At 42.7% G+C, this 16,448-nt stretch overlaps 1 protein-coding gene across 1 annotated transcript in view; it reads right to left on the bottom strand.

The window, feature by feature from the left end:
- zfhx4 (zinc finger homeobox 4) overlaps window positions 1–15,470 on the bottom strand; it is a 79,887-nt gene extending 64,417 nt beyond the window's left edge. Inside the window, exon 1 of the mRNA XM_030756227.1 lies at window positions 15,171–15,470. The gene's annotated coding sequence lies outside the window, so the exon portion shown is untranslated. The remainder of the gene's footprint in view (window positions 1–15,170) is intronic.
- Window positions 15,471–16,448: the final 978 nt, after the last annotated feature.

A 16,448-nucleotide genomic window follows, 5' to 3' on the forward strand; every position in this document is an offset into this window, starting at 1 on the left:
ATGAAGGAGGAGGGGAATTATTGCCTTCTTCACAATGGAAGAGTGGCCTCGGCTGCCATCAAAGAGCGCTGATGCACACATGCACAAACACACTACGCACATATGCACACAATCACAGAATAGGCACTAATGCTGTCTGTTTAAAGTCTTAAAGGACAGTGAGAAAACTGTAAAGGGATAAGAGGGCAAGGGTTTTTCTTGTCTTCTTTTTTTGTCTCCTTCACTTCTTAACTTTACAAAGGGTTTTCATGCAGCCACTGTTTGTTGCCTGGGGGTGTAATATTAGACACTAGATGCAGTAGATCTCCCTGATGATGCCCCCCCCCCCCCCACCCACACACACACACACGCACGTCTGTCTGCCTGTCCTCTTGCCTGTGTCTTCCTCGTGACCAAAGGCCTTCATTACCAAAAGACACCTTATCATTATTGCAAGGCACAGCCCAGACACCTAAAGCGCCACTCCGTTTAGCACAGGAATCTTGTTCGACAAATTACCTACTCTGCAAAAAAAAAAGCCTGTTAGCAAATCAAAATCAAAACTATGTCTTACATGATCAATGATCTTAGATTTGCAGGTGGAGGAAAAAGAACAGACAAGAAGGTTTAGAGGAAGAAAAAGGGAGTATAATGAGGTGAAATGTAGAGGACGGAAGTGGTCTTTTTTTTTTTTTTGTTGTTCTTTCTTTCTTTTCTAGAGCAGGTATGCAGGTTCTATCCCTCAGGTTGATGACAAGTAAATTGGTCTCATTGGTTGCTCAGGTAACAATACACCCAACTCCCCTCAGGCCTGTACCTGAAATTTCATTGTTAGAGAAAAAATATCTGGCTAACACTGTGAAAAAAAAAAAACACACACGAGCACAAAAAAACCCCCAAAAACTCAATATGAGTATTTAACAGGAAAACACAGGATACAAAGTACTATGCAAATACAAAATGTTGACCAGGTGGGAAAAATAGCAAACCCAGGGGCCATGTTTGTCTTTTTCCTCTCTTACAGCAAGTCACGGATGGCTTCTAAAATCTGATTTAGGGTCAGATTACACCGGCCTCTATTCTAACTGCTGTCTTCCAGTCGCTGCTTAGAGGCAACCTCCAAACTCTTGGATTTCCCGTTGATTTTCAAGCATAGTTAAAAACATTTCACTTAAGAAGTTTTTCTTTCCCTGTGTTGCATGTGCATCCCGGGTCAGTGTCAGTGTTTATCTGCAGCTTGTACAGCTTCATGGAGACAAAGTTTAATGGATTAAAGACAACTCTGACAGGATTTTGCATTCTTACAAATGGACTTTGGGCTTACACAGTCCAGTCTAAATATATGCACAAGGCTAACACCTTTGAAGAGGCAATATTTCAAACTTAACTCAAACTGAAACATGAAAATAAACAGTCAGACACTGCTGGGTCACAGTCACCACTTACTGCCCTTGCTAAAGATTTTTCCAGCATCAAAGGCAAGGCAATCTACATAGCTAATGCCTCCACTTTTTTTTTTTCCTCCCTTTTCCTCGAACTCGAAACAGCAACGACTGAAGGGAGAAAAAAAAAAGTGGGGATTTTTCTTTTTCTGGCAATCTGGAAACACTCTCTAGTTAATTAGGGTTGATTGGAAATGAACCGCACAAACAAAGGGCAGCCTATGTCCCGACTATTATCACCGTGCACACATGCGTACACGCGCACGTGGGGGTAGTAAAATCACCTCAGAAGTGCATGTTGGTAGAAGCTTCATTCTCTGGACTTCTCTCTTTTTCTCTGCCCCCCTCCCCAAAAGAAAAGAAAGAAACAACTCCATACTACACATACACACACACACCACCCTAACCCCCCCCCCCAGCCTTCACTTCCCAGATTAAGGGAATGCACCAATGAAGAATGTGTGACGACCTCCACTGCCAAGGAGCAAAACTTCCAGCCCCTGACGCCACAAAAGGCAAGAAGGTAATTAAGTTTGAAAGAATAGAAGCACTGCCGCAAACAATGCGCTAGTGTCCATGGGGAGGGATATATGTGTGCGTATGGGTTGGGGGGGGGGCATAAAAGCCATTAACATTCAGAGGCCGGGTGAGAGAGAGGAAGGAGGGCAAAGGGGAACTGAGGATGGCATTCTCCTTCTCTGTATGCTTCACCCTGTCTTTCTCTATCACAGCACGACTTGTCTGTTCATTCTTTTTATTTATCTCCCTTCTTTTTATGTTCCCTCAATCACCCTCACATCTGGTTTGGACCCCCCACCCCATCCACCCCTACACACACACACACACACACACAGAGCACTACACTGCAACAGCTCTCCAATGCTCTTTTTGGCCCCTTCGCTGTTCCTTGTTGTTTCTCCCTATGTTAGGGGTGCCCCCCTACAGATAACATGCCCCCCCCCCCCCAAAAAGTCCAGCTCCTGCTCTTGATTAGCTGTTTTGCAAAGCTAACGCTTGCTTGAGGACAGAACACGCAGTATCCCTGTTGGTGAGCACCTGAGAGGGCTGAGAACAAACTAGTTAACTTTCCGACAAACTCACACTGGCTCACATGCAACATACAAGCACATAAAACACACAGGGAGCTTTCATCTTCTTTTTTTTTTTTTTTTTTTTTTTTTGCCACATCTCCAAAAAAGCAGTTTAACTCAATTAGCAAAGAATGTAATTTTATTTACAGACTTCCAAGTAATTTGTAACACACACACACAGACACACACTTACACAGTTTGCGCAAACTGTCACTCTCCCACGTGGTTGGAGCTAAGAAAGAAGTATTCATTCCTCATGCATGTGTGTCAGTCTATGTGTGTGTGTGTATCTGAGAGCGTGTGAGTGTGTGTGTGTGTGTGTGTGTGTGTGCATCTGTGTTCGGACAGTGGAAAGATCATGAGACACATTTACGTCAGATGAGTGAATCAGACAAACCACTGCTAATTTCAATGAGGGATTCTTTTGAAGACAGAGGGAGGGTGAAAATGAGAAGTTAAAAGTCAGGAAGAGGCCTACAACAATAGATCAAGAAACCAAGGGATGACAGGGCAAAACACAACTTTTGTGTGTGTGCCTTTGTTTCTGCACATGTTTGCAAATCTACAGTCAACTGCTTTTTCTACACAACTGAGGAGAGCAAGTCACCAACTAATTGTTGTTTTGCGCCGTTATGAGTTTAGTAATCTGCCTCTCTTTGTCTCTGCATCTCACCAGAGACATGGATTAGAGCTAAAATGATGACTGCTTAATCCTTGATTTGCCTGTGCTAAATAAATATTAATCTAGCCTGCTCATCATGCTCTTGTAAGGTACAACATACACAATATGAAAGGGCTTAGCTGTTACATAAATCACAGCCTTATCTTCTGGATGAGGCAAAAGCATGGGACCATACACACACCTCCTCTCTGCAGTGACACTGTAAATTAAAGGGGGTGGCAGGGTGGGATTATTTGCGAAGTGAAATTAATAATCCCGCTAAATACAAATCCTGAAAAAAAAAAAAAAAAAAAAAAATCTCTCAAATGCATGTTTTCTCTTAGGGTGTGTGTGGACACACAATTATATGCAAGTCCGGGGAGAAAAAATTACAAATATCACTCATTTATGTTGATTCAAACCCCTCTATCTCTCACTCGGCTTCTCAGCAGGTTTGTTTAGAAAAAATACTGCTGGGAACATGAAAAATGAAAGCTGCCATTGCTGGACTCCCTCTCCCTCACACACACAAATACACTTAAATTGACAAGGCCGCGGTACTGCAGCACAGAAGAGGTTAAGCAAACACTGTCCACGTCAGTCAAGGATAGCACACACTCACAGACAGACACAGAGAGCAGTCTCTGACGCAGGCGTTTCATATCCACCTGGCAAATATAAACGACTGGTTATACTGTATCAACTACCATGAGCCTCTGATTCTCTGCTTATTTTATGCTATGACAAGTGCAAAACATGTTTAACGACTAATACACGCAACTTATTTTAAGACTCAAAATAGTACAACTATTATGACATTATTTAAGTTATACAAATCCTTGGCACAGCAGTTCAGAACTGAAAAAAAGGCCCTTTTCTAACACTGAAATCTGTTTTGAAACACACTAGATCCTGCTGAAAGCTATTATTAAACTTTACAAGCTAATGCACCAACTTTGGCTACTTGTTGCCAAAAATGTATTCCTTGTTAGGAAAGGAAAAATGTCACAAATGTGGCCCTATTTGGTAAAAGATGTCTATCGGGATCAAGTGATCAAAAGTATGCAGGCAGTGCAGTTAGTTACAGGATAGGGCATAAATATATGTTAACCTAAATATAGGTTAACATAGTTGCATGTCCGCCTGCTGCTTTTAGTTATTACTGTATTACGACACAACAGGTAGGGACATCTTGTTTCTCCAGCGTGTCAAAGTCAGCTGATTTATGTTTGCTTGTCCTGTTTTTATCTGTCCAATTACAGGAGAAGAGAAGAGAAGAGAAGAGAAGAGAAGAGAAGAGAAGAGAAGAGAAGAGAAGAGAAGAGAAGAGAAGAGAAGAGAAGAGAAGAGAAGAGAAGAGAAGAGAAGAGAAGAGTCTGTTTTTGCAGTTAGGAGTAAAGCTATAGAGACACCTCTCTAACTGTATAGATGTTTCTCAGACACAGCGACCACATCTCCAGCTCTTTTCCAGGGGTAACAGTAAAGTTTAAAGTTCAACCCCCTACTGTTTTCTAAAGACAGTGCTCGGCGGGACCCTAGCCCTGTTATTATCTTCATAAACATAATCATAGGGCAGGTATCCTGACTGACGCCACAAGCTATGTGCCCCTCACTTAAACATCTCTTGAGCACTTCTCCGACACGCCACAAAAAGCCCATTAATGTGCTGAGTATTCCAACCGGAGAAATGCTCTGCATTCAGAAAAGCCCAAATGAATACACATTTAGGCACCCTTGTGTACAGATATGGGAGCAGGCAGACGGGATTGGAGGGGAGAAAAACACAATACACGCATACCTTTTGGCTTTCCAAGAACTTGAATGCTCGTGACAGGTCTAATTTCTGGACCCAGGGAATTACTAATTAACTTAAGCTTTCGGCTCTCTATTTAATTAGAGAGGTCTTCAAATGAACTTTAGACCAAAGCCATTTGCTTTTTAAACAAACCCCCTTTTTCTGACAGCTGTTGTGAGTTTGCCCTCTTCTCACAAAAACCACAAGGAAAGCACAGTTGTTATTTATGCCATCATAGGCTCTTTTTTCTGGTTACTGTAGGAGGGAAGAAAGAGAATGGGGGAGGAGAAGGAGGAAAAAAATGAGCAATGGAGTTGAAAAGTGTACATTTTAATTGGATTTTACTACAAACAAACAACTGTCAGATGTAATTAGCATGGTTTTAGATTAACGCAGCAATATTCCTTTATCAAATAAACACAATGTCACACAAATCTAGGGCCAGCCCGCTGAGAGGGAACCAAGATAAAATGGACCCATTACCTTACTGTTCGCTTTAGGAAATAACTGCTATTAGATGTAACACACACAACATCATATTTAAATATCACTTGTGGTAGCATGTGTCTATTCATGTTTATATATGTGTGTCTGTGTGTGTGCGTTGCTCTTTATGTCACAAACGGGGGGACGATGGAGGTCACTGACAAGACAGCTGAAGTCCACAGTCAGCATTATCTCCTCTGCCAGTCTCTTAAACACACAGCGATATTGTGCTTACTGCAGAGCAAAGCCACATCTAAAGACATGTATCTTATTGTAAAATCACATGCAACACATCCAACAAAGTGCAGGACATCGCCCAGTGCTCAAGCATTTAAGAAAATTTCTGCCTTTCATTTTATTAAATAAAAAAAAAAAAGGGTGAGTGTCTCCAACAAGCTCAACAGACCACTGAACCATCCATCAGCACATCGTGACACGTGTTTAGGTATTGTGTTTAGGAAGAGGTCCATTCTTCAGCATACTTTGCTTTTTTAAGGGTTCCTCCAAAAGCCTTGCTATATCTGCTCATCTAAGCTGGGATGAAACAAGGCAAAACTCCCCCCTACTATTTAGTCTAGGTGCAGAGAGCTGATACATCAGTGAAACCGCTGACAAAACTACCCCTGTTACCTACAATTTCATATACAAGAACATTCCAGTGCCTGCTCTGCTCTTCTTCTTTACTGTCACAGAAAACGAGCGGTTTTACTATTTTTTTCTTTTTAAAAGCAAATAATTAAAGATTATTCCACAGCTGGTGCCAGGCCAGAAGAAAGAAAAAAAGAAGCAGGGTTTGTGAGGGATAATGTTGGCTGGAGTCTCATCAGGGAGTTGCAGAGACACATGCTCGCTTGCCTGCATTAGATCAGACTGAGATCTACCCTAGAAAACGGAAAGATCTCCATTCTGATTGTTTAAGTTACTTTCAATATAATCCTGCAGTTAAAAAACTAGACGGCTGAGTCTTCCAGCACAGAAAGAAACAAATATATATATATATTTACGTTTCTCTTAATTCCATAAAAATTTGCAGGTTTTTTTATGCTTGTATACAATCCAACTGACTTTTTAACATAATTTCAGTATGGCTTTAAAGCTGTGCACAAAAACTTTTAATAGTAACAATCATAGTCTCTGTGCAAGTCCGAGTCAAACTCTTTTGGTAAAGTCGTTTAATCTCTTATTACACTGTTTGTTTAAGACCACAAATCATGCATAATTAATCAGCCACTTATTCCCTGTCAGGCCTTGCCAATGCCCTTGATATCCGCATCCTGTTGCCTTCAGGAACACCACATGACACATACCTGCGATGTACATGAATCCACAGGCACATGCGGATGTTGACACACATACCAACTGTGTAGGTAATACTGCGAGGAAAGAAAAGGTGTTGCAACGCGCATATGCTCGCGTAAAGTGCTTTTGATTATTTCACTGGATACAGTATAACTCGCTTATTACGTATGTATCTTTCCTTAAGCTCTATTAATGTGCACATATCTTGTGACTGCACTCCCTGGCTTTTCAATCCTTGCCTTTGTCTTTGGCCGACAAGGAAGAGAATGTATCATTTGTCATGAGACGTCTTGTGCTATTGTGGTGTGTCTTTTCTCAAACCTGGAGAAACTTAGTCATTCATCAACTTTTTTTTCCCCCTCTTAACCCAGAGCTTCTTGTTTAACTTCTATTTGGAAACAGTATTTGTGTTGTTGTTGTTTTTTATTTCTTTTATCTTGCCAGCTTTTACAGCTCTGAAAATACTTTTGAGCGCAATCGATAAAATGTGGCATATAACCTTTTGTGCTCTACATTATTTTTATTTTTTTTTTTGCTACGTACAAGAGGGACAGACCTTTCTAAAATAAAAGGCTGCTGAATGCTCTGTTGAATATGTAAGATGAGGACTGTAAGGCACTCACATGGACCTGAAGGGCTGAGCAAGTGTCCTTCACAGTGACTGCATCAAGGAGTATAGAGGACAAACAAAAGTCACATCCCTGAAAGGTAACTGCAGCTTCAAATCTACACTGATGTGCAGAGATAAAATAAGTACTATCAGAAATGTACCGCAATAAGGAACAGGACACGGAGAGCTGCGAGTAACAGATGAGACAGAAAACAGCTGGAAACGTGAGACTGAGACACCAACAGAGACACACAGAGAAAGCAATGAGTGAGGTACAACACAAGAGCAAAGGAGAGGCCTTGTCTTTTTCATCAGCACATTTTATTTGACCGAGACCTGAGAATCTCAGCCACCCCCGGGGCCCGTAGGACTTCAGTTCAAACAGAGAGAGTTCTTAAACATATGGCCCCGATTGTTCTTTCCACACCCTATGAGCTCTCCCTACTTCCACTTTGAAATGAAAAGAGTAAACATATTATTCTAAATGAAATACCCAGAACTATGTTTGTCCATGGCTAATATCCTGTATGAAATGGCTGATGCAAAATAGGCAGGAGAGCCTGAGAACAGGACGGAGCACAGAGGGAAGAGAAAAATCCCCCTCTTTCTATTTTCCCTTAAGAGACTGATGAAGGCTTGGCGAGATGAGAGGGGGTGAGACAGACATGGGGACGTGAGAGAGAGAGAGAGAGAGAGAGGGTAACGCAATCCTCACTGGCGCTGGACCAATAGCAACAAAAACATTTAGATAACCGCGCTCAATAATGAACGATTTCAATGAGGACAAAAATTACATTTCCTACAGATAACATGCCCCCTTCCCATAACAGAGCCAAAGGAGCCTTGAAACCACGTCATGCTCAACAGTGGTGCAGTGGAGTATTATGTTAGGGGAGGGTTGTAGTAACTATATTAGTATCCTTTTACCCCGCCAGAGACAGCACTTTTACTGGTTGTTAGACGATAGAGTTGGCAGAGCTGAGAAAGAAAGGTAGAAATATAGACACTATGACAACTCGGCGAGCTGCACTAGAAACGCAGCGGATCACTCTTTGCCTGACTCGGCCGTGCGCTGTGACACTACCAGCAGCGTGGCTCGAACGATTACTGATCCGCAATACACATTACAAGGGCCACTCAAAATAAAACTCCACATACACATAGCCAAGGATCACTGCAGCGCACTTGATCCTCACAGGTGGTGCGGGTCACAGCGAGAATGCCATCCCCACCTTTCTCAACCACTAAGCACTCACTTCCTTTCATGCCAAAGTCTGTCAAGTTGCTTGAGAGGGGAAGAGGCAAGAAAAGAGGAGATATAGCGTGGAAAGGAGGCAGAGAAAAAGAGAGGGAGTCTTTGTCCTCCTCCACTCAGCTCCAGCAACGTTTCCTCCTCGGGTCTGGCCAGAATTACCATATGAAAGGCGAGGGAAGGCGTGCAAAAGGTCAAAGAAAGAGGATCCTGTCCAATGAGAGACAACAAAAACAGGCCACACCGGCTTTTGTGCCGTTCATGTTTTCCACCACCCAACCTCACGCCCCTCCCTCAGCCCCGGATCATTTCCATACGCCAGATGCAATAGCAACGATGACGGTTGATCATAAATTACTTTTAAAAAGTTGAATTTGGTCATATGGAAGCCACTCTGGCAATTTTAAGCTGCGTCCCCACCCTCTTGCTACTTCTTACGCCTACCACCAGAACTCCCACACACACATACAGGCGTTCACATGAAACACACCTGCCTCAAGATTTCACAGTTTCCTCTGCCCAGATGGTATCCCATCAAATCCTCAGCAAACATCTCAATAAAGGAAAATATAAGAGCAGTGCAGTTTCATTTGATCCACAAAAGCCGCTCCCTTCCGTCCATGTAAATGCTACCTGAGCCACATCCATCCACTACATAATTGTACACTCCAGTGCTTTAGGGATGCAGTTTAGTATATACATGGAGGCTTTAGGAGTTTACCCATCTCCACAGTTGCTCTGCTTTCATACATATTGCTTCACATGACCACTTCCATCTGCTGGCATCTGAACAAACGCCCTAAAACACTGGCCTGGTGTTTCCGGGGGTCCTCTTCAGCAAACAGAGTTCTCTACCGGTAGTGGCCTGAGACGGAGCGAGAGAGAGGGTAGTGAGGGAGGGAGAGAGGGATAGAGCATTTCATCTCTCTTTCATCTCTGTCATCCAGTCAAGCGTTCAATGCCCCATTCAGCGCCTGCCCAGCATTATGCAAAATAATGCTAATCCCCTTTCCCGTGCTTTCACACTTGTATAAACCGCCGTTCCTGCCTCTGAAAAGCAATTATATCAGTTTACGTTCCTGTCAAAAAACAGGATTAGCATGCAAGTACTAGTAGCACCAACTAGGCCCAATCACTATCCACCTTTGGCTATCTGGAAGTACAGCGCATTAAATACGCCCTAAAAAAAAAAAAAAAAAGTCCTGTTGCCTTGGTGGGTGTGTGGTGGGGGCTATAAATGTGTTGTAATTAGATATTTGGAAGAAATGAAAAGAAGGGTCGAAAGTTTGAGAGGCACAACTCCTCGTCCGGGATATTTTGGCGCAGGCTTTTCTTTTCCTGCATCTCAGTCATGTACAATAATCAAAAACAAATTCAGCAATGTTGCTACACAGGGCCATACGAGGCTCCAGTTCCAGGCTCACTTCACAATGTTGTGTGTGTGTGTGTGTTAAAACATGTGACACACACAGAATGACACACAAATGAACCCTTGTTGTCCCCCCCCCCCCCCTGCGACACATTGCTTCCACATGTGCGCAACCTTGCCATGCAAACACGCACACTGTGCAGACAAGGAGAGATGGCAGAGTATTTTTGAATATGCAAATGCTCGTATACAAGCGGAACGTGTGTAAATAGGAGTCATTGTATGCTGGTTTAATCTGGAAAGTCGGACCTCTCTCTTTCTTTCTCTTTTCTAACCCTCTCATGTTACTTTTTTTTTTTGAAGTGGGGAGAAGGGGGGTGTACAACCATCCCAACTAAGACAGGTCAGGGACAAGCGACATTAGTCAGCACAATTAGCAAGGTCGTCATGGCGACTAATGAAATTTGGCAAAGCGGCCAGCCGGAGACTTAAATGAGCTAGCTAGTTACGTGCTAGCACAGGGGGCTGGCTGGCTTCTGGCTGCTGGCTGGTTGCCTTACACACACCCATTATTCTCCTTTTTTTTTTTTTTTTATGCCGTGGTGGTACAATAGACTCACTTGTATCTCAGCCGATACCCACCGGCAGTACAAGCTCTCCGCCTGACAATTTGCATATGTTAATATAATTAAGTGCTAATTACACTAAAACTCGCATATTCACAAGCACCCTCCCCGGGAGCCACGGAGAGGCTTGATCTCGTTCCAAGTCTTTAACCCTCCTCCGCGTCTCGCGCAGTGTGTGTGATAGAGAGAAATTGTGTGTTAGTGGTGGTGCCCCAGGGCTGACACAGGAAGCCCCAGTCTTTGAGACATAATGCTGAGCTGCAGTGAACTTCTTAGCCCCCCCTGCCTCCTCTCCACACACACACACCCCCTCCATACAAGCCTCCCTGGGCCAGGAGACCCTGGCTACTACTTGCAGACCATCACCACTCACATACACATACACATGTGCAGTTGGTAAATAGCTCTTTGCATCAAAAATGGCAAGCTTTTAAACTGTTGCATAACAGAAGTTGCATAAAAAGACAATCTATGAAAAATCAAAGAGTGCAATGGAGCGAGTCTAAGAAGAGGCAACTTGGTCCGGGAGAGTCAAATTCATACAAAAGCTGTCTTTAGATGGGGTTCTAAATATTTACCTTAAATATAAACAATATTTCTGTTACTTCAGTAATTCAACCGTTCATCATTCATGTGAAGAAATGCTGGATATGTTCAGCACTGAGTCCACAGGAAGCAGGTGACTGGAATGGCAGAGTTATCTGAGTCACAGATGAGAGACAACAAAATTTACACGATTCCCTCCAGTGCGTGTATGGATGTGAGTGTGTGTAGGCCTGCCGTTTTGATAATGGAGGACAGGCGGTTGTGCTTTTCACATCATAATGGCCGTGAATCAGGGAGGAAGCCAAGCGATCGTGCTACAATTAGAGTTCTTTTGTGCCTCTTCCTCTGTGTCTTTCTCCCTTTCTTTTCTTGTTTTCAATTGCTGACACTCTACCTATCAAGGGTATGTTAAAACAGTCTACAATGCTGCTGCTGCTGCTGCAAAAGCTGAATGGGGGTGGCGGTGGTTTTGGGGCCGAGGGTGGACTGAGTGGAGGGAAATTCATACTGTGCTGCTGCTGCTGGACACGCACGTACACACGCATGCACACGTGCACCAGATGGTACAGGAAGGGGGATTAAATAAACACACATGCACAGACACACACCTATTGGCAGACGGACGCCTCTGTGTGCACTGTCGCTTAATGAATGTCTATTGGGAGTCAGAGGGTCCAAGCTCATTTAGTTGACTCTCAATGAGATGCAGCATTATGGCTATGGTAATACGCTCCTCCCTTCCCCAATAATCATACACAGGTCATTGTGTCAGAGTGATTCATTTCTATCACACACACATACGCCAGATGTTGTTACACAGGAGAGTAAATCTCCCCTATGGATGTCAGTGGGCTTCTATGCAAAAAATGTGAAAAATGGGAGAGAAAAGGAAGAAAAAACATATTATTATAGCAGTCCAGAGTGCAGTAAGCTATACTGCTCGCTCAAGCATGACGGCTGGTAATGCAGGTTTGGATGTAGCTCTGTGTGTGTGTGTGTGTGTGTGTGTGTGTGTGTGTGTGTGTGTGTCTCTCTCTTTGAGGGGGGGAGCTCCCCTCCGCTAATACCTGCTACTCGGATTACCGCAGCGTCTTAAGTATTCAACCGGACCCATATTTTCCCTTTCTGCCTTTTTAGCCAAATTGGCTGTCTTTACACTGTAAAGCAGCGATATAGCCCTCCTTACTAAGGGCCTATGGGGGGATCCACGAAGAAGAACATTAAAATGCAGCGATAGCCTTGTTGCAAAGCTCCTCTCTATTTCTTTCTCTCTTTCTGCAGCAAAGGCTTCTAAATCATCCAGCCTCCTCTATTAGACGGGAGACTTATTGAGGTAGAAACCATAAAAAATGAAGAAGGGAAATTTAATCCCTGAAATATTGATTTGCACATTAATATCAGATAGGCAGAGGGCAATCTAGCCGGGTGGAAATGACACATTGTCGACCCCTAGGAGAGGCCCGAGCCAATCTTCTAGCTGCATGTGTCTTAGACCCAGGAGTTATAGGACAGACTCAGCCCCTGTCTCCCTCTCTCTCTCTGTCTCCCATCCTCTCCTCCTCCCAGTAGCCTCTCACCCCTCCAACCCCCTACCCCCACCCCTCCACCCACACTCTTAATGAAGGCTGCAATACTAAAAATGCATTAGCTTTTAATAATCAAGCAGCATTTTCAAGCCAACAGCTATTGTCCTCCCAGGGCTGTCTGCCCGTATTTCACACTATATGTATTTTTTTTTGTATCCATCCTCTTTTCTGCTAAGGGTAAAATGAACATTGCAAGCAGCTTAACTAACACGAAGAGTTATACACAACCAGTCTTTGATAGTGCTAAGAAAAATAAAAAAAAATACAAGAGGGCCTGGGCTTCTGCAAACATAAAAAAAAAAAACTCTCATTTGCAGGGCCAGAAAAATAACAGCGAGATTTTGTTATTTTAGAGTGAGACAATACCATCATTAACTGATGAAATTCACTGCAATTAGACAGGATCATCATGCCTCATAATTTCACTTTTTAATGTTTTTTTTTTTTATTATTATTTCTGGGCCTAGGCAGCATGTTTTTGTTTTGAAATATATAATTTTATGCAGATGCAATGAAATCATTTGACAAGACAGAGGATATTTCCTGTCTAACAAAAAGAAGAAGAAAAAAGTGTTCATGGCTACACCTGAAAAACGATCTTAGATATGTTTTTTAAATGGAATTTTGTGTTTTTCATAATAATAATAATAATAACAATAATAATAATAATAAATTAATATAATTAAAGCTGTAAGAGTGGTTATAGTTTTCCTCTCTGAGATTCTAGAAAATCTAATGGGCCTATTTGGATTAAAATGTAGATGTACCTTCTACAAACATGTACTCGTTTAATAAACCAAACAAATTAAAAAGTATAACTGCTTCGTAAAGACTGAATAAAAAGCGTCTATTTTGGGCAATAAATACGCTCTGAACCCTGTACAGAAGCCCCCCCCAAAACAGCAATGAAAGCCGTGTATAAATAGAGACAATCGCCTAAAACGGTCGCCTATCCTATATCGGCGCATCGTTCTCTTAGAGCATATACAATCTTCACACACACACACACACACACTACACCGTTACGTACCCGGGTTGGAGAAAGAGTGGCCCCTTTAGCCTTATGTTTTTTGTTTTTTTTTCTTCCCGTACGATCGATGCCCCCCCCCCCCCACACACACACACACACACACACACACACACTCCCCCCCAATCGTGTCATAATCCGAGCCAAATTTAGCAATCTACCTACCTAAAAAAAAATGTAACCTTTTTTTTTTTAAATCAAGATGCAAAAACATGTGATAATCCCCATCTCTGCAATCTAGCTAATCTAAACTAACACAAATATACGACTTGGAGAAGATCTTGCAACCAGCATCTCTGGGAAATAACATGACAGTTTATGAGGAAATTAATGCCTAAGCCCACTGACGCGTATAGGGGACGGTGAGCAGAAATGGAATTTACAGACTTTGGAGGGCGAGATTTTTTTTTTAAATGTTAATATCAATAAAATGTAAAATAAGGTATGTTTTTTGAGAGCTGATGCTTAACATGCCGATGCTGAGAAAAAAAAAACTGGGGACACCGGAGTTGGCTGGCTCTAAAAGGGACTCTCCGTGCTATCAGTAGCCCAGCGATCGGTCGCTCTCCTGGGCGACGCAGCTATCCACACCTCGGTAAAGTGAGACTACTTTTTAAGCGCAGCAGGTAAAGGTGTATGGACTATCACTGGAAAATTAACGTTGCTTCTGTAACGATCATCTCATAATAGCCTTACTTCGGCAGTTTGAAAGATGTGCACTTATTCCGGCGAGAGGGGATCGTGTCGGGAGACTGATCGTGTCACTTCGGCCGTGAATGCCTGGAAGGTGCATGATTCCCGACGTGTTTAAGACTGGCTTTAAACGCTGCAGTGCACCCAAAAATATGATTTCAGATGAAATATCTTATGGTTGGAGACTGAAATAAGGAGTCGAGAAGTGTGAGAAACAGCAAGCCGGGCACCTCGACTAGACACAAGCTCAAAGCGGACATGTCCGTGGGATCGGACTCCTGGAAAGGCAACACCATATCCGCACTGCAAAGCCACAAAAGCAGAGGAAGCGCTCGTCCTGTCCCGTCGTATCAAGCGCGGAACAACCTTCGCATGTGTCCACCACACAATCTGCACATTAGTATAAACTTTGCAAAAGGCAGGTCCGGACGTCGTATCGTGCTGTACTGCCACGGACTCATGCGTAAGAACGCCTCCAAGCCTGTCAGTCGCTTGTTTTATTGTAGCCAAAGCAGCCGGAGTTGCACTAACATCACGATATCCGCCTTTATTCTGGACTAAAAACACCCAGCACCTGTTATCCAAACAACCCCGATGTCCAAGATCCACCAGCGAGATAGATAATCGATACCCGACCCCTAAATTTAACACACACACCCCGAACTACTCAATAAAAGTTAAAGGGAGAGGTGGAAATGAAAAACTTACTTTCTTCCCCCTCCAAAACCGTCACCTCCGCTTCTCTCTTTGCTCTTGGGTTTATAAAACAGTCACATCCAGCGTCTTGCGTAATTAGACAATAAAAACATGGAAAAACAGGGAAAATTACAATAATCCTCCAACTTTATAATGGGAAAAGGGGGTAAAATCACAAATGTCAAGCATTTAGAGAGCTATCCCTTATTTTTGGTTCCGGTAGCGGTGAAAAGACGTGTCGACGGGCTGCCTCGCAGTTTCTCTTGTGGACGGGGGTCGGGAAACGGAGGAAAGGAAATGAAAATCCGATATGTCTTTATTCTGCTAATTATTATCGTTTTAGCCCTGTTTAAAAAAATGGCTGATTAAGTTGAGTGCGCATGTCTTTGTGTGTCTATTTCCCGATATGCACTCTGGGAATGGGTAGAGAGACAGAGAGAGAGAGGACGAATGAGAGAGAGAGAGAGATAGGGAGGGAGGGAGCAAAGGAGAGACGGAGAGGGAGGGAGAGAGAGGAGAGAAGTGTAATTAGTGAGTTGATCAACAGTCTCCACATTGCAAATGACGCGCACACGGAGCCCTGGCGGCCGCAGAGGTCTATGCGCGCAGAGAATCCTTTTGTATGGTTTCTCTCTAAGGGCCAAATCACATGTAGAACAATGGACAACCGCTTCCGCCACACTAAAAAAGGCTGGACCCAGAATTACTTACAAGTACTTAGAACTCATTTTTTTCCCATAATAATAATAATAATAAAAAAAAACAAGTTTTGCAGATGAATATTCCTGAGATGCAGCGCAGAATGCTCCGACAAAAAAAAAGTCTTGATTTAACAAAGATGAGATTCATATATTAGCTCTGCCCATGTGCATTACACCAACTTGCTTCTTTTTATTGATTATGACACTACAGTTAAATTATTGTTTTTCCTGAAAATCTTAGAATGAGCTCTCTTTGCAGATCCCGAGAAATGGCAGAATATTAAAAATAATATTTATATGATTTTTAAAAAAAAGGCAGCTCCTATTTGCGAGTAACACTTTTGATCAATAATGTGCATCAAAACATAAAGAAAAAAATACCTGAAAGGAGATTCAAACCCACAGAACCGCCTTTTTGCTGCGCATCAAAACGGACCTGTGTATCAGGCCTACCTTTATAGGAAACATTATGTACAAAAACACAAAACGCATTCATACACGTGAATAATTTGTGCTAGACGTGGATTCATAGTTTTGCCTTTTTATTGTTTTGTTTTTGTTAAAAAAAAATATTCCCGTTGTTTACTGA

The sequence above is a fragment of the Archocentrus centrarchus genome, chromosome 20, assembly GCF_007364275.1.
Source record: "Archocentrus centrarchus isolate MPI-CPG fArcCen1 chromosome 20, fArcCen1, whole genome shotgun sequence".
Classification (NCBI taxonomy): domain Eukaryota; kingdom Metazoa; phylum Chordata; class Actinopteri; order Cichliformes; family Cichlidae; genus Archocentrus; species Archocentrus centrarchus.